At 43.1% G+C, this 19,990-nt stretch overlaps 1 protein-coding gene across 1 annotated transcript in view; it reads left to right on the plus strand.

Moving 5' to 3' along the window:
- The window catches only part of nrxn2b (neurexin 2b), a 590,949-nt gene that overhangs the window by 485,118 nt on the left and 85,841 nt on the right, over nt 1-19,990 (plus strand). The gene's annotated exons all lie outside the window — the stretch shown is intronic.

The following is a 19,990-nucleotide window of genomic DNA, read 5'->3' on the forward strand; positions in this document are numbered from 1 at the left end:
TCATTCAAAACCACCTCTAATGATAACTTGAAATGGCAATTAAGGGACAGAGCATTTAAAAATGCTTTTACACCGGCTCTAATTGTCTCGTTGACCTCGTGCTTTCTCTACCCCAAATTACATTCCGAGCTCATATTCATTTTAATGGATGGTTTTCTGTTAATTACCGGCCATGACCACACCTGGAGACTGTGATCCACTCATCGCATTGCCGCAGCCACACAATGAAACACACACTGTACATAGTGAGGTTCAGATCGACAGTGTTTCACTGTACCAGCTGGTGGGAAAGATGTCCTGCTGTTCCTTTACGCTCTCTTAAAATACCCACTGATAAGACACTATCACTGTTATCTACACTTATCTAGACTGCCCCATCTGCACACCCGAGTCTGTGTGTGCGTGTGTGTGATCACACCACTCCAGTATCCTCGTGACCCCAATTTGTTTGGGTTGCCCGTGCCTGGGAGCGACAGGAACATAGTTGACCCGGGTCACTTCTCATCCAGTGCTCCGTAAACTGAGAGGGACAGAGGAAGGGATGATGGGGAAAAAAAGGGAGGGATAGGTGAAAGAGTAGAGGGATGGGAGGGCTGACAGATAGACCAAGTAGGTCAAGGCCAATTTGAATGCTCTTAACATCAGCGATAAATAATGATAATGACCGTAATGATGAAAGATTACAGTTGTAAATGCAATGGACACAACAAAGGGTGCTGGAGTTGAAGTGGTAATGTACCCAGCAGAGTTCAGCAGCAGCAACTTTGAACTTTAAAGGGTCAATTTCTGTTATTTTAGTCATATTTCTGTTGCTTTTTTATATTCAGAGGCTTGTTTAGAGAGTCACATGTGACCTAACCGATGAACCATATACTGTAACTATCAGTAGAATATCATACAATCGATAATTGTTGTAAAAGCACTTTCAGTCAAAGTGTGTGGTCTGTGGGTTATCCTGACTAACCAGACACAGTTTCTGAGATGTCACTGTTGTAATTCCCGATTCTGTGAGCGCCACATCTAAACTCTATTTGTCTCAATTGTACTGGGCTGTTGCAAGAAATCTCAAAGGCAGATACTGTATCTCAAAACATCAGGAAATGAAACCAAACCTATATGCATGGCTAGATACTACTAGAGGCTGGCGAGATAATGTCTTTTTCTTTAATTTAGGTGAACCGATCCTTTAACTGAGAGTTTTTCGGTGAACCGTGGTACATTCATTTTTCATTCGAACCCGAAGGAAAGTCTTCTCCTAGTTTATCTCTGCCTGTCGCTCATGTTCCCTCATCAGTCATTCTTTTGCTTTTGCTCTTCTCTCAGGTGCATATTCTCTATCTAACTTCTGTGTCTTTCATTTACTCTCTCCATTCCCCTATGTCTGGCCCTCCGTTCTCTCTCTCTCTCTCTCTCTCTCTCTCTCCCTCTCTCTCTCTCTCTCTCTCTCTCTCTCTCTCTCTCTCTCTCTCTCTCTCTCCCTCTCTCTCCCTCTCTCTCCCTCTCTCTCCCTCTCTCTCCCTCCTGCGCACACACCAGTGCCTCCGACACACTACCCCGGCTCTTCTGCTCCCATTGCAATTACATTTCATTTGCTGCCGTTCCTCCCGAGTCGCTCCCCTAAATGACTCTGTTCAGCCATGGTGGGTGTTTTGGTCCTGTTAATTATGCCCGTCTCTCTTTGAGGCGAGAAGTACAGGCAAATTAGACCTGAGAACCCAGGAGCCGTGGCCCCATATCATCCCACCTGATGGGGGCCTTACGGACCCAATCAAACCATAAAACAGCTCAACGTTCAAACAGTGATGGTGGCCTTGAGGTCCAATACCTGGGGTTTTACTGCTCAGCTTTGGCTAGTGGTTCAAAAATAGCATTTCACTTTTTTTTCATTCCAGGTTAGCTTGTTCTATGGATTTCAGCCGAGATCCAACAAAAAATCATGTTGTACTTTCTCATGAAGTGATTGATTGATGTTAAGTCAAGGTCTTCCTTAGCCTGTATCACTGATTCAGAAGCCTACAAGCCCATATCACAACCATGTCTTGCCATTACAGCATATGATACATCACTGATGGATATCCGTCTCTTAAAATACTAGCAGTAGCAGGCACGGCGGATAATAACGTACCACCAAGATGAGCATTATTCCTTATCTCTCCACCACCCCATCTCTTATACTATTACAATATATTATATATTCCCTTCCTCCCTCACCAGGCCTCCTCTTCTTTCATGCCACGTTCCCCCTTCATTTCTGTATATACACCTGACAGAGGGCAGGTCATCACTCACTACATCTACCTGACATCCTGTCATCAAGCCTGGAGGTAGGACACATAGTGGAATTTGGGGGGTAAGGTGAATCTGCTGACTGTGGCTGACTTTAAAAAAAAAAAAAGGACATACCACACATCCTCACCAGACCTTGTTTCCTGCTCTTCCCCTAATTATTTACCGTGGGTGTGTCTGAAAGTGCTGCAAACTTTCCCCGTTGACATTTTGAGAGTTCTAGATGAAAAAGCTTTGAAATTCATTATCTGGAAAATGCCATAGGAATGAATCATTGCCGAGCAGACTAAACATGACTGCGCATATTGCCGTTGCGTTGCAGCATTGCTCATACGTCCAAAAAGATTCTCTTGTCATCCAGGACAGGGGATATCAAGTAGTAATAAAGCAAAAACAGCTGGACTTGCTGCCTGGCCTTGAAGAAAAATGTGCTCTTCATCTGGCAGACTTCATCAGCTCGACGGACTGGTGGGGAGTTCCTCTGTATTTAATCACCCAGAGAAGTTAAATACCACACAAGTCCCCAAGAGTCAGTAGAACTAATTAAGCCTTTTGGATGAATGGTGAAACATTTTTAAGAATACTCAGTAAGTCCGTTCGCTTTTTTACACACTAGATGAACATGCTAGTAGCTTGTAGCTCGATTTGTAACCCCCAATGTCTGCATTAAGTTTGAATTAGCAACTGTTTGAGGCACAGAGTTACTGTGTAGGTTTTGCATCATTTGTCCCATTGGTCTATCCAGCTATTGTTGCTGCCACATTTCCTTTACTGTAGAGACATCTTTTGGAAGTAATTTTGGAAATTCTGGTTCTTTGCTGAAGAAGGTTGTGAGATTGGTTTGAAAGGTCCAGGAAGAGCTGAGTTCATTAGCAAATAACTGTTGTTTTCCCCACTCAAAACATGAATTAAATAGGAAGAGACACAGTCGCTATTATTTTTCTGTTTTCTAAGATTCCGTAGACAAGGTGTCCCCCAGTCCCCACTATGTCTTTCACAGGACGTTTCACTATGGTCGTGTGGGAGAGCAGGACATCTTTTTTTTTTTTTTTTTTTTTTTTTCAAATATTCATGACATTTCTACCATCAGGGCCTGGGGTGTGAGAGTCAGGGAATGAAGGGTGCAGACAGATATGGAATCAGGCTGATAGCTAAATCTCCCATCTGTGGCTGCTGGAAAAGTTAGATGTCCTTGCAAGACCTTGGAACCCAGTCACAAAAAAAATCTAGCTATAATATTTATTAAAAACAGGATGTGAGCATATCCTACTGTATGTGCTGATAAACTAGCCCAGTTTAAATCACTTGCTACAGCAAAAAATGGGTCCAGGTGCAAGAATTCATAGTTGCTGATCACGGGTAGATGGCTGTGTGCAGCTGAGAATGTTGTTACATGTTAGTGTTGAAATGTAAGAACCTCCAGAACAAGTGAACAATTCGAACAATGCTGTTTTTGTCTCCTTCTGCCTTAGCCGAACCACACTAAATGTAAAAGCTGTGGTTGTGTCTGGTGTCTGGTGTATTTCCTTGTATTCATATCTCAATGCAAACAAGAGAACATTGTTTACTCTTGTGCTGATTTGATAGTCTCAGTCTGAGTTTGTCCATGTTTCCCTGTACACAAACATTGACAATGTGAAAACCAAGCATGCGGGGAGCGTCGCCTTCCATTTCAGTCTGGCTAGAATGGCTTGTCTTTCTCCAGCTTCATGCTCCCCTGTCCCTGCTCAGGTGACAGCACCCAGTCTGGTAAACAAAACCACTGAGGTAAACTCATTCTCTGAAACTTTTCTGCATTTCTTGCTTCCGTTGTCCAAAAGTATTCGTGGATGAAAGTAACTTGTGTATCTTGAGCTTTATGTGCTCATCGGAAATGAATGAAAATTACAAAGCAGGCTCTTTAATCTGAGCTGAAGTAATATTGCTTGTTTGAGACTGTAATATGAAGTCCTACGTGGCTGTTTTCACTCAAAGCAATAAATGCGCAAAAAATGGAGCAGCGGATTTGGGTTATTTGTCATGAACAGAGAGGTGAGTCATTAATGAAGGAAGAAGCGCATGTCAGTGCCATTCCCTTAATGACGTACTCATAAACTTTCTAAATGGCCTGGCAGATGGCTGAGTAAAGTTGCAGCAGTTTAGACGCTCCTCTCAAGCTAGGACTTGTACAATCTTTTTTAGTATATATATATTTTAGAGGTGTCTGTTTGTATTTATTGCTGTTCACACAGGCACCGCTCACATTTGGCAGTCATTATGTTTACAGCTGGCAAGTTGTCGCACTAACTGCTCTTTGGGAAGTGTCTCATCTGCAGTTATGGGCCGGTGCGCAGCGTGCAGCGGGCCTCCCCAAGTACCTCCATCACTGGCTGTCCGGCCCCCGCTCATAGCATTAAATAAGGTCTGCCTGTGATTACTGGTGAGGGAGTTATCCCTCATAACAAGTGTCTACTTTGAGCAGGGGTAGGGTTAGTGGCTATATTTCCTCCTCTTGACCCCACCCTTACCCCTCTGCCAGCATGTGACAAATGCTGATTGAAAAAAGGGAACAGAGAGAGACAGCGCACCCCGGTGTTCATGTTTCTGCACATGCGCTTTTTGTGTGTGTGTGTGTGTGTGTGGCCAGCATCCTTACAGTCCAAATGCGATATGCAGCATCTGACTTCATTACCTCCACCATGATCTCTTTTTTCCTCTCACTGCTAGCTAATGAGAGGAACCGTCCTCTTTTTTTTGGGGAGAGTGGGGGAAATGCCAGTAGCCTGCCTTTTTTTTTCTTTTCTTTTTTTTTCTTTTTTACTCGCTGATGGCCACAGGTTATCTGTCAAGGGTTGAAGCGAGCAACTGTTTAATTATGGGTTGAAATATATGATCTGACATGCAACAGCAGCCTGGGATAAGATGAGCGGTGAGGAGCGAGGGGTGGATGGAGAGCTTTCAGAGTGCAGTGGGGAAGCGGAGAGATGCTGGCGTCAGATAAAGGCAGATGGTGATGCGGATAAAACTGTCAGAGAGAGAGAGAGGCTGAGGCTTTTATCCTCTACTCCCCGCCCCTGGTAACACAGACACACACATATATATATATATACGCAGAGGGATATATATATGTGTGTGTGTGTGTGTGTATGTGTATGCAGCCACACACAGTACACATTTACTCCTAACTAGCTGTCAGTGGCACGCACAGAGTTACACACAACTCTCAGGTTCCAGCTATCTGTCACAGCACACATACACAAATGCAAGGACACCTTCACATTCACTTATAATACATATATGATTAACCCAGTTCATAACACATGCACAGTCACAATGTACAAGGGCAGCCCTAAATACCCCACACACGCACACACACACACACATTGTGTTCTTGTTATTTCCTTATTTATATCTCCCACCCTCCTCCCTCCACCTCTCCTTTCTTAAACGGGTGTCACTTCTCCGACCCACCCTCCTTCATCTTGTCAGGGGAGGAAAAAGCCCAAACATGTAGGGAGGGATGAAGCGTGGAGAAGAATCAAGGGAGAAAAAGGGGGGAGGCATTGCTTTGATGAATGCAGCTGCCTCGCAAAGGGGAGCGCGGGCCGCCGTCAGTAATGAGATCGGGTCCTGGTGGGTTTGGCAGGGTCTCTCTCCTCAGCCAGCAGGAGCTTGACAGCATATCGATTAATCCTTCGCTTTCGCATCGCTAATTAATTGTCCCTGTGGTTGGAGGGGCGGCGGGGTGCGAGTCGAAAAGGGGCGGGGGCGGTGGGGGAGCGGAGTCTGCCTCGGAGGCTTCTTAATGGGTGGCTAGCTTTGGATCGCAAGGGGTTTGGGCGCTACACCATCCTATGAATCTTCTTCTCCAGGATTTGTAGACCTCTGTCATAACTAAGCATTCATAACTAAAATTCAATCCTTCATTTGATTGATGCTGCTTGTAGAGAGCAGCGCACAGCGTGAGTTTAATTAACCCTGCCTGAGAGGCCTTACTCTGAGTATATATGTGTCTTACAGCCCTCTGGATGACCGCTTCAAGCCAATGCCTCTGCTGTCACCTCTTTGGTCATTTGTCTTGATTTTTTAGATGCAAAGCACTTCACGGATCCAAGAAGTTACAGCGAGCATCACTAAACTTTGTGGATTTGTTTATTCGTCAGATATAAATTTAAACGGACTATTAGAAGGTCATTTATTCTGTCAGCTGTACTACAACTGGAGGAATGAGAGACTATATCCAAACTGAGTTGTACAATACTCAACTGGTAATTCAAACACATACTGTATTAAGCATGTTAAGCATGTTGCACTTGGTCTCACAACAGCAGCAGAAACAGCCGCATTCACATCACCAATTGATGTGTGGTCAGACCTTCCATGGGATTAAAAACGTACACACGTACAGAGACGGGCAGTCGCAGGCTATATAATACAGTGTTCACTCACTATTGAAGACAATGCACTCAGGAAGTGATGGATGACTTTATTATTAAATCAAGACTGGTTGACATCCATTTGGTTTTGTACACTTTAGCTTAAGCGAGTCCATAAAATGAGGAGCATCACATTACACTGGACTCATTTGGCAGATGCTTTTGTCCAAAACGACTCACACATCGGGAGCAATTTGGGGTTTAGTGTCACGCTCAAGGACATTATGACATGTAGACGGGAGCCGGACATCAAACCACCAACCCACCCAGGACACATCATCTGAAAACTATCAGGAGCAGTTGTTCTTTGTGGCTGGTTGTTCATCGCCTCACACTTACACATCAGTGAAGACAGAGTTCAGAGTTTAAATGAGGCTTTTTATTCATTTGTCGCCTTGTCTTTACTAATTTAAATATATATGTAATACTGAAACTAACTAGACAAGTCTATAAAAAAATAAAAAGTCCTAATCATTTTGTTAACAAGGTGTTTCCAACTATCTTTACTGCCTGTAGGTCACTGTACTTGAAGCTCACCCTGGCTAAGTATCCTGTGAGAGTAAAGTGGTGGATGTGCTTTCCAGATCAATAAGCTATTAGGGTCCAAGAGAGCAGGCCTGTCTGTATGGGTTCAGCCCAGCCTTTAATAATCACCTGGAAAGCCAAAACTACCCTGTTTCTATTCTTCCTTGCCATCGTCTGCCATCTACTTTCTTCCACTCTTCTACCTCTATGCTCTGTCTACAGACTTATAGTTTTTACACAAGTCATTCATCAGCTTAGTGCAGATGAGTATTGTATGACTGCACAACAAGATAACCAACCGCCTACTAGCAATCTAACATGATGTGTGCGTTTAATTTTTCATCATTTTGCATACACATTATGTCAGCGGCATTGTGATGCATTCCTTCGCCGCCTGTGTCGTTTTATTTAAGATTTAACTTGGAGCATTTTACATCGGCTGTGTGAATTTTTAATCTCGGAGATTAGGACTCAAGGAGTTTGACATATGCGCTTTACAATATGACTCAGTTTGAAGCCTAAGTATAAAAGAAAATGTATGTATAGCTGGTCTCCACAATCCCAGTAATCTGGGGAGAGAGCAGCATGTGGTAGGGAATCAGGAGTAAGAAGGAGAGTCGCAGAAAGAGCATGTAAGAAGATGGAGAAGAGCGCATTTATCCAGCTACTTTGTCTTTAGCGAGGGGCCCTGAGGAGAGGACCACTGCAAGGTCTTTTCCAAATGTCATCGCTTGCACATCCGGCCCTCAGCTCGCTCCGGATGCTCTTTATCCGGGCCTCAGGCCTCACTCGCTGCAATAAGCACCGGGGCCGGCACAGACAGGACAACTCATTTCATTTAACATAACTCTAAATGTATCCAACATAACACAGCCAACATTACTCATAAGAAATCATGCCTTCATTTGCATTCTGATTCATCTACACCTACTACTGCTGCTGCTGATGCCGCTGCTGCTGCTGCCGGCACCATTAACGATTCTCTGTGACTAATCGACTCATTTTCTGTTTGAACACATAGGTGTCTGCCCTGTTCTGAATGGTCTCATTAAAACTTTTCTCTACCATGATTGACTCATAATGCTAACACACGCGTGCATCTCAGAGAGGATACATCATTCTTAAACAAGCACCGACTGCCTACAGTGCTTGTATACCAACGCCCAGTTTTCACATCTCACTCATTCCCCTAGCTTATGACTACGTGTTATTATTCTCTACCGCAGTGGTTCTCAGAGTACCAGGTCCCCAGCAAAAAGATGAATCATTTTTTCTCACTTTTAATCCATCCACAAGTAACACAATGACAGAATGAGTGACTGTTTTGGTCATGGGATTCATACGCTTTCTTAATCTTATCAAATGTTGAGACCCTGGGATAAAATCAAATGGGCTTCAGTGGTCTAATTTGTGTCAGTTTAGGAGTTCTCGACATGAAAAAGTTTGAGAACCGCCACTCTGCTGGGTATCACAGGAAGCTGCCTATTAGCATTTTATCTAATACTTTTTGGACTTTGGCTGACCCTTAAGTCTTCTCTCTTCTTTGATTCATCACCACATCCATAATTCATCGTTGCCCTTTTCCATAAAAGTTTGTCTATTGACTTTCTGTACTGTTTTAATAAAGCTTATATCTTCTATTGATTGTAAAACCACTATGAGTCCACGCCCCCCCTTTAATATTTCAATCGACCAGTAAATGAGCCTCCTACATCATTATTGGCCCAGTTTCCAGGAGAGGCAAAAACTGTTATTGCACAAACACCATGTGTGTTGTGTCGCAGGGAGGAAAACCAACACAGTCGGACTCCAAAAATCTGATTTTATTTTCCACCGCTATCTATAAGTGGTGGTCAGCTTAACATCTTATGTGTACTTGCTGACTTTCATAGGGAGGATGTTTCTACCTTGAACATAATCACGCAGAAAGGGAGAGACTGAATGCAGAGTGGGCATGAGCGAGAGGTAGAAAAAGAAAAGACCTTGCAGATTGAAAGAGGGGGGGGGAAAAAGGAAAAGCAACAGAGCTGGAAAAAGAACAACGGATTGCAAGAGAATGTCTCGGAGGGCCAAAAAAGGATGTTTACATCTGCTCATCCATGCAGAGCGCACATGTCTGTTTCCCAGCCCTCGGTGGTGTACTCAAGGCAGAAATGATAAATGCGCCTTTTCTGAGTAGCCACTCTTAACTTTGCGAGTCCATCGACCACTCTGCTGTGATAGGCCAGGAAAAGCCAATTCATTATTCAGTGCTTTTGTTGTTCTGAAAATGAACACCATTAAGAATGAATGTGTGGCGCCATCAGCATAAATTCTGTCAGAACTGAGAGCAAAGCTCTTAAAAAGCGACTGGTGTAGAGTGAAGATAAGAGGGACACTTTTTTTTTTTTTTTTTTTTTTTTTTTTAAACTGTATTTCCTTTTTAGGAATAAAGAGCTCTTAATAAGGGCACAGCTGGTGTTCTGCGGTGACTTCAATTTCATACAATGTACCTCTAAAGGGAAAACGAGGCAGGAACATGGCAGTGTCTGTGTCATGTGTCTCCATTTAGTCAGTTCAGACCTTTAAAGTCAGTGCGGGTTGACTCACTGATAAAGCCGTCATACAGAAAGTGTTGTTTCATGCACTGTGTGGGCGTATCAGTCGTCGCAAGAATATTTAGTTTGCTTGCCAGAACTTGAGAAGCTTGTTCAGTGTTTGGAGAGGCTGAGAGGTTTAAAGTAACAAATAACACAATTTTGCTCTGGATCATATTTTTGTAGTTTTGTAATGATTTGTATCTGTTGTGCTGACATTGTACTGCTAAAAGTAGTTGAGATGAGATGTGGAAACATAGCTACTTGCGTTATTGCCATGTGGGAGTTACAATAATTCATTTCTAACATTCTAACACATATTCAACTTCCACATCATCATTTTAACTGGGAGACGTGGATGATTCTGAACATGCTGATATCTATCACACTCAATAATACGGATGTGTCTGACAAAGCAAACAAATATGGACCCCTCATGTCTTTCGGAATCTGTCACACTGTCATACCCAATTTAAATGGATATTGTCCCACAGTCAGTGCAGTGTTTTTTAACACTCAGTCTTGAACTGCCTGGTTGGATGATTTGTAAATCTCTCATCCATCCTGTATGATGGAACCTGACATGATCAAATTATTTATTTTATTCTTATTTAATACTTTGTCTCTTTTGCAAGACAGAGTCGTCCAAAAAGCAGTCTTAGATGACAGTACTTGATAGAAATTTTGGCCCAAACTAATAAAATAAGTTGTAGTAAATCCGAATTATGCTTTAAGAGGAAAGATGAAAATGTTCTCTTATCCTTCATATTTACTCCATCACCCTCTTCTCTCTATTCAATCTATTCTTCTCTATGGGTCGAGGACTACTTTCACCAGTAATCCATCCTCGCTGATATGGGTGACTGAGGGTCTTAGCTCAGTGAGCTGCGACGTCGACTGCTCTGTTTTCCTCTCTCTTTCCCCGAGAGATGAAATCCTGTTGTCAGACTGGCGATAACCGATGCATGATGGGCCCCTGAGGTCTGTGCAAACCTGTCACACACACCGTCCCGCGGTTGTTCACCGCTGAATCTTTCATGCGCTATCACCCGGCCGATAAGGTGCAAATAGGATTCGCTCGCTGCAGCTGCTGTATTGCTTTGGCAAATCTGCTGTAAAGACCATTTTTTTGGTTTGATTTGAATGGAAGGTGTTGGCCAAGTTGAAGACAGGTGTGTGCAGAGATTGAAAGCTGAGGAGAAAGAAGACAGAAAGTGGATTATATTAGCTTCCTGTATATAAAAACACTGTAGTTCAAGGATCCTTCCTAAAAAATCCTCCTTTCTGGCTTTTACAAATTCAACCCACATACATGCTTTTCATATTAAAAAATAATTATTAAATGTTGAAATATTGCAGTTATGACAAGATAAATACACACATTTTGCAGCAGATGAATGCTTTCTACCCTAACTCAACCCCCCCCCCCCCCCTTTTCAACAACAATCTGTGTGCCTGTCAGTTTGTAAGACAGTATATATTCATCGACCAACTCCTCCTCTGTGTGTTTGGTGTCAGCATTGGCTCTGAATTTGATCAGAAAGGGAAGAAAACTATAACCCTCACTCATTTTGATTCATTTCTGCTGCCATTCAGCGTCTCACCCTTTCTCCTTGGAGAGAGGGGTCAGTCGGAGGGAAAATTTACGAGCGGCCAAAAATTGCAAATGGCTTCAGAAAAACGAAACAATATGTTTGGTTAAGCTCGCGTTCCCGAGAGCTGCGTGAATCGAGACCCGAGGAGGGAGAAGATCATTTCTTTTGTGACACGTTTATGCGATTTGGAAGAGAAGGGGAAAAAAAAAAACCCAAACAAAACACAGTGTCAGAAGGAGAATATTCAGAGAAGTCGAGAATCAAGACAGTTCTCAGGCTCTTTGATTCTCACTGAGCCGCACTGTCTCACATACTCCCCCCACTTAACCCAACCCCTCTAATATTTAGGGGAAGTAAAGCCACAAGGGAGGAACCTCTAATAAGTGATTGAAGGATTGGTGCCATCGTATTATTCCTGCACAATTTAGGAGGAGAAGGAAGTTCATCATTCATTCATCAGCTGCTGCCTCTGGGAACTGGGGCGCCATTTCTCCGCTTCATCCGGTTGGGTTTCGAGACAATCAGATGCAAGAATCATCAACAGCCTTCAGTCTTTTTTTAGTTTGTAACCACGCCTTGTCTTGTAAGTTTCACTCTGTCTATCCATCACTTAGGAACTGAGCGTAAAGAGCTGCTGGATGCAAGAATATTGAATATTTGTTGGTGAAAGACAAAGAAAAGCAAAGGTAATCTTCTACGAGTAAGCATTGGCTTTATTTCATCAAGGAACCACGAGCCATCAATCGTGGACATCATTAAAATATGTTTGCAGCTTTTTTTTAGGCATTTAATTTGACAAAGAGAAATGCTTATTGTTTGTTCCCATCTCTCTCATTGTTTTATCATATCTGTTTTTCCTCTTCCACTCTCTCTTTGCTGACTCGGCGCTTGTACTTATACATTGCTAGGCTTCAGAATGATATGCTGAATAAGTACCCTTATATCCGTAGCTGATGTAGCAAAAGGCTGAGGGGAGAGTCAGTGAAGAGCGAGGGAGGGAGAAGTCACCAGTTTGACTTTAATGAGGGTTGGAAACTGTGTTTTAGTGCCTTAAAAAAAACAAAAAGAAAGGGAAAGGGAAAAGGAAATGTGCTGACTTTATTTCAAAATAGGCTATGATGTGAGACGTTCAGGGACAAGGCCAGATTAGCAAACGTTTCAACAACAGCGGAGAAATTGACATTTTTCCTGCTAGATCTGGAAAGTTAAAGAGGATGCTGGGTGGCGGCGCGGGCTCATTAGGGCAGAGCACAAAGTCGCTTACATGACAAAAAGTTCACCCACTCCCGATTGCTATCTTGTGCCTCTTGGACACATGGATCTTCCCACTCCACTAAGACTGGGGCAGTAGCCGTCAAGCTGTTCATCTCCTCTGCGAAGAGCCGGGGCCAACTCGAGGGGAAGAAAGAGAAAAAAAAGCCTCGCTAGTTGCTAGTTGGAAGTCTTCCCATAGCAATTAGCTGAACCCACATGCCTGTTTGATTAATACACAGATGAAAATTAGCTTCTCCCAGCCACTGTAGAGAGACAAAGCCCCTTCCATTGTAACCGTGTTGAATGTCAGTTTATGCTTTGTGACTGTTGACTCATCTATAGGTCATATCTAGAGTGTAACATTAAAGAAAAGCATGTTAGATTAGTATGATTCACATTACTGTAACTGTAGCATGATAAATAGATTAGGAGGCAGACTGCAGTCGTCCGTGTTGACAAATGAAGCTTTTTCTCCCCCCCATCTTGCTCATTCCACCTGCTCACCAGTTTACACTGCCATGCAATCTCTGCTCAGTCAACCGGGCCGCAATCCATACATATGTGACAGATAGGGCATAGTTATCAAAGCTGGCAGTACCAATAATTAGAAAAAGGCAATAGTCGAGGCAGATGAGACCATTTCCCTGATGGATTAACGGCAATCGCTTACAGAGGCGTCTCAGAGCTGTTTACACTGGCAGTCATGAAGCAGATATATGGAGCGTCAGTAATGTCTTTCTCTGGATCCACTTGATCAAAAGCGATCGGCTAGGTAATCAACAGATGTAATATTGTACAGTGGTCTGGTCTCCGAGAGCTGCAGACTTAATATCATCAGAGCGGAAAATAAGATGCATAAACAACAGTCAGTTGCCGTCTAGCCGGACACACACACACACACACACACACACACACACACACACACACACACACACACACACACACACACATATGCACACACTCGAGCTGAAACCCACCTGGGAGGAATGATGTTAGGGCTGACTGTGATGTCAGCTACACAGAGAAGTGGAGGGCACCCAAGAGCTTTTCTGAGCCAATCCCCACACCCCCACCCCTACCCGCTGTTTTAACAAGTCCCAGATCAGTGAGCCTCCTCTGGGTCAGATGGCCGGGGGGTGGTGCCTCTCAGCTCCTGCTCCTGCTCCTCCGCCCCTCCGCCCACCCCCTGCCTGGATACAACTGTGAGTGAGTGTCTGCCCTTCATGGCTAGGTTAAATGCTCAATACAGGCGTCCATCTTGCCTATTTAAAAAAACACACAGTTCTGACATCACCACTCACTACTCAGTTACATCAGTGTCAATGGTGGCGTCTCAGGGGTTGGAAGGTGTAGAGGGGGGAAGCAGGAAAGGAAAAGTTCTTCACACTCTGAACTTGACGAACACACACATGCAGACACATGCTTCATAAATCTCCCCATGCTGGAGGCTGTCACGGCAGGGTGTTGAGATGCCATGCTTGCCATGACAATTAGCTGCACATCTGGCCTTATGATTGAGAGAGTCGGCCAGGCAGCTGGTACAGCTCTACCAGTGTTTAATGTGTAAATCTGGAGGATCCTGGAACTCTGGTAGCGGATGCAGTCTGAGAGGGGGGTTGTCAGAGGAGGCTGCAAGTTAGCCACTGAATCTAATGTTAAATGGAATGTGTGGCAAACATGCTGCGTATGCAGTTGATGTGGATGAGAATGAGGAAATAGTGCTGCTGTTCCCAGACTATGTGATACTCAGCTATAATGTGAGTAACGGAGGGTGTCAACACAAATCATGGACGCATAGCGAGTAGAGAGTTATCCTCAGATAAAGACATTTTTGTTAGTTAGTTTGAATGTTCTCTGGCTTTCTCCACTGTTAAGCACAGATTTTATCTTAGTCTAACAATATATAAGTCTGAAGGCATTGCATCATTCTATGTGCAGACTTAGTGGTTCAAACAATAGCAGACAGTCCTGACATTGTAGTCTTTGAATCTCTTGTGCTACAACAGAATAACGTATTTCATTGATGCAAGGTGTGACGAGTCAAGATGTTATTCGATGTACAATAGTACTTTGAGCCTTAATTCAATTTATTCATCCTATTATGCTGACAGGAATGGAAATTACAGAAATCTCTTGTAGCTGCAAACTAATTTAGGCAGATAAAAAGGTTAAATCCTTACACGCACACATAAATAAATATATCTTACTATCACACCTAGCTTTCTGCACCATGCATGGGTTTATTTTTACTTATGACAAAAACAACAAGTGAACACACATGAGAAACAGCAACAAACACCTTATGACTCAAGATTAACACTCAGAGCAGCTGCAGGCGTGCTCAAAAATATACATTATCTTGAAGAAATATTGATCTGCCTAATCCACGGGCACGCCTGCAATGTAAGCACTTAAATGCACATATGTGAATTTCAGTCACAGCCATCACTCTTATGTCAGTGCTCAGCTGGGTGAAACTGCAGATAACAGGAAAGGTTATCCCAGCATGGCAGTGTAATTGGCTTGATTACTAAAGCAATCAGGGAGCAGGGATTTAGTGGAAGATTGGTTTCAGGGTTTAGATTTACATATCTGCTGAATAATAGTAAATGTACTACATTTATACAGCACTTTTTCTAGTCTGCCTACCAATCAAAGTGTTTCACCCATCCACACCCATACACACACTCGCATACCATCAGGATTGCGATTTGGGATCGAACCACTGGACTTCTGATTGGTGGACGACCCCATATTATCACACGTAATATGAGTGATGTGACAGGTCATGAGGAGGTGTGTGTTGATGGATAATAAAAGAATGTTAATGTTAGGCAGGGGTGAGTAGGAGAGTTAGGGGAGGTGTTAGTTCATGTAGTCATCCCTCAAAGCGGTTGGTAGATGTTGGAGAGGTGAGGAGGTCAGTATTCAGTGCAATATCTACCACAATCTCTTTTTAAATGTATTTAAAGAAGTGCTTCTCGGAATATAGTGGATGCACATATTTCTGACAGATCTTTCACACAGAAATTAACAATACATAATTTATTAATGTAAGTTATTACTGCTTCAGTTAAAGATGTGCATTACAAAAGTGATGTTTTTAGTTGAACAGGACTATCTATACTTATTAAACATCATCTGAATGCACTTTATTCACTTCTGCCAAATGACATTACAAAGAGAGGTGACATTTACACTAACTTGGCCTGAATGGCTACTTAAGGGAAGAAAAACCTCCTTGTGAAGCCGAGAGGAGGGTAGCACCCCAGCACCCACCCACCCCTCCACTGCCAGCACCGCTGAGCCTCCGACTCTTAATTATTCCCTGGAAATGATGAAAATGAAAAAGAAATGGCAAAGATGGAGCCATAGCCGTGGCGGCGGGTGGGTCATTTAGCCGAGCATTTAAAAAATGAGATATCCCCCCCCCCCCCCCCCCCCCCCTGCGTCACCCCTCTTCCCTCCTGCTCGGTCTGGAGTCATATTAGAAAGTCTAATGCCTGTCTGGAGAGATAAAGAGAGGTAAGGTCGTCCTAATCTGCCAGTTATAGGAGCGACGTATCGTGACAGGCACAGAGGGGAGGGTGTGGTTATAGATACACACTGGCACCTTCACTCAGACAGCTCACTCTTATCACACATATTTAGTATGCTACCAACGTCGCACACTTTCACGTCATCAGACAAGGCAGATGGTGAGATAGTGACAGATACCTAAGAGAAAACACCTGTGTCTGTCTTTTGGCAGTGACACTTGTCTGCTATATATCATGCCCAGTTCCACCAGTCACCTTTTTGACTATAAAGTCATGTATCTTTACTGTATATGTAATAAACAAGTCTGCAAGTAAAATACAAATTTCAAGAGAGTCTAACTCTGACGTATATCGAACATGAAGCATCTTTTTTTTTCCATTTTACAGTCGGCAGCATTCAGAGACCTCCTTTTAAAACGCACCAGCTGCAGAATCTAAATACTTCATTATTGTATCCTCAAGGTACATCCCCATATACTCCAACCAATAAATGTATACAGCCATAACGCTCATTATGGTTGCTTTTATTCTACTGGAATCTTAGCAGCATATGCCCTACTCCTCACTCACATATTTAGAGATGCGATGCTCGTCTTCCACTCCCCATTGGCTAGTGAAGGAGAGAAAGCACCAATTCCCTCATCAAATACAAAAGTTAAAGCAAGCTTTAATTAAACTGTAAACTTCCTCCCAGTGTCCTACAGCACATTTAGTCTGTTGCTTTGATGCTATTAGCAATGATATAAGAGGTGTTTCTCTTGTTTTTTACGATGGCACTGATCCCCTTTGATTACTGGAAGTACTGTTGTTCCCTATACTTGGGCTCTTGGACATTTGTTCACTGCAGACATTTTGCGCTCGGAATGAAAGGGAAAAAAATGTCAAGAGAGCTGACTTTGAATCTGATGGGAATCGTGTAATGTCACCGCTGCTGTGTTCAGCGTCATCTGATAAAGCAGCAGCTCCTGAATGCGTTCTCCAGTGAGAGCTGGGTCGCCTTGTGCCATCCCTCCTCCTCACATAGTTGAGTCAGCATGGGTACAAAGGGATCCATCCCAACAGATTCTCGTTTTATCCATTCCTTTCCCGCTTGCATCCAAATGTGAGCCGACTAGACTGTCAAAGCGAGGACGTTACCTGTGTTTGAGAGAAGCTTGATGTGGACAGTATCTGATAGGTGGAATATGGTTCATGTTAAGGACATGGGCACATAGCCAGTATCAGCAGCTTCTTCCAGGAGAATGTCGTTGACCTTCATGTCAGTCGGATGAGTAACACATCATGACCCGGGGTGTCCTCCAGCGAGGCCTTGTCCTCTGCCTTTCTCACCCTGTCCATGTCATTCGACATGGCTTAGTGTCAGTTGAGGCCAAGGTGCCATGTAACCTTTCACTCCTTATCAAAGTCATGATGGATACAACCTGCCCTGAGTCACTTACACCAACACACTGTCTCTCCACATCTGGATCTGGAACATTCTCTCTCCAGCTCATTTTCTCTCTTTACATCAGTTTTTTATCTGTCCCACGTTTCAACTTACTTCAAAGGCCGTACCTCTTCCTTCTTGAGTTTTCTTGTAGCTCATATCTGTGATCAAATATCAGATTTTACCTACTCGACTTTACTCACTGCTATGATGGTCTTTCCTCTTTATCTATAAAACATGGAACTACTGATGTTTAAATTGATTCTCAGTCTAAAGAAAAGCTCTTTAGATATCTATGAGAAATACTTCTTTTGCCTCCAAGCCTCTGAGTAGGCAGACTGGCATACAAGCTTGATTGACAGCTGAGCAGGCAGGAGCACTAAGAAGCAATGTCTGAAATTATACTTTATTGAATACCTGACTGCCTGATACCAGAAAACTGTTTTTGTTCCATTGTTCATATTTTGAGGACACTATATAGTAAGTACATTTCACACTTTTATGAAAGGGGACGGTCATCACTCCATTCCTCTGCCAGTAGCTAGACATGTTCCATACACTGCAGGCTGATGCTGTCTACCTCCTGTAAACTAATCACATAGCCAAATAGAGTGGCTTGTAGCTCGACATATAGAACATAGTCAGCAATATGACACAATCAATATAGCAAATGTATCTCACTAATATGTTTGTTTGTCTCTGCTGTACTCAGATCTTGGCCTCAGTGAGATTGCCTGATTAAATTAAGGGTTATACATATACACACACGTTTATTGGCCAAGACAGGATAATCAAACTTTAATACTGACATTCCCTCAAGACAACTCCTCTTTGCCATCTACTGTATCTGTCTTCAATGTCGGTGAGAAATTGTCAGAGTTGGACCATTATCAACTCAGAAGGATGTTCCACACTGACCTCTGTGACACCGCTGCCACTGTTTCTGAAAGTATCATTAAAATTCAGACACACAGCATTGCAGAAGGTCCATTCTGCGGGCTAGGTAGCGCTGTCTAACATAGACGATGTAGGCAAACTTGCACTGAAGATGGCTGCTGTCAGGCTTAGGTCAGACAATGTTTAGTTAGCAGTGGTGTTGAAGAATAAGAACTTTGTCATTTAAGACCTAAGCTGACTCACGACGACATTAGTTTCAAAGCTTTTCAATATACTACAGCTGACTAATCTATTAGCTGTCTAGCCTGCAAACTGGTATTAGCGGAGCACTTTTTAAATACAGTATAATATGGCTTTATGGAAAGAAGATAAAAGCATTTAGACGGATCAATGCTCAGACAGGGGGCACCATCATGAAGTCGAAAAATATAACACACAAATTTACCCATTTGTGTTCTCACTTTTTCTAAAAGAAAGCATGAGGTGTTGTTTACAGAGTAAATCTGAATGCCGTGGAAGAATAAAAACATGCAATTTATATTACTTGGAATTCTGAAAAAAAAACCTTTATTGAACCATCCTGACTTCCATTTATATTGACTGAACATTCCTCCTCATTTAGTCTTTCTCTGTCTGTTTTTTAAAAAATTCACCTTCCTCTGAAGATGGTCAACTTAATGCATGTTCAAAAAGCCTGGGACCTGCCATGTATTTGTTCCAGTCAGACAGGGTTTAGCCAACTCTGTAATTGGCCTGCGGTTAATCCCTGCCTTTCTTTTCAGCTGCTTTCAATAGAGGGTAAATGACTTATTCGTCTGCCGGTGGCACAAATTGGTTTAAGGAGTGTGTGTTTGTGTGTAATGTGCACGCTGCGAAATAAGAATTATGTCACGCCAATGATTGGAACATGGGAGTAGGCCGCAGGTATTCTCAGGTGTCAATACCAGAACAATGACAGGAAGTAAAGTTGAGGCAAAATCAGAGTAGTGATGAAAGGCTGCTATTGAAAATAACCATAACTGTGTGATTGACGACATGCATGTTATCGACTTGGGGGAGACTGTGAAACTCATGCACAATTAGCATCCTCAGGCAGTAAATCTGTCGGAGGGGTAAAGCATCACAATGTGTGAGGTGCCAGTCTGGAGGCCCAAGTAGTATGGATCACTGTGCAGATACCTGCAGAAAGCCAAATTAATAGTGATGGGAAGATGAGATGCCACGAAGAATTCATTTTCCCCCCTTCTTAAATAAATGAGCCCTGGGCTGTGACTCCACCGCTGCCACCTCAGATATAACACAAGCTTTTAATAAGAGCTGTCGGCAGGACTGCGCCGTGAGCATGTTCATCCTTGTACGTGTATTCATGTGCAGACCTCTCTATTTTTGCTTGTGTCTTAACATGGAAGCACGCAGCTCTGCACGTGTCGCAGGGGAGGATGTGAAGCAGTAGAGGAGAGGAGGTGTGTGAGAATTG

Source organism: Scomber scombrus, chromosome 23 (genome assembly GCF_963691925.1).
Source record: "Scomber scombrus chromosome 23, fScoSco1.1, whole genome shotgun sequence".
NCBI lineage: Eukaryota > Metazoa > Chordata > Actinopteri > Scombriformes > Scombridae > Scomber > Scomber scombrus.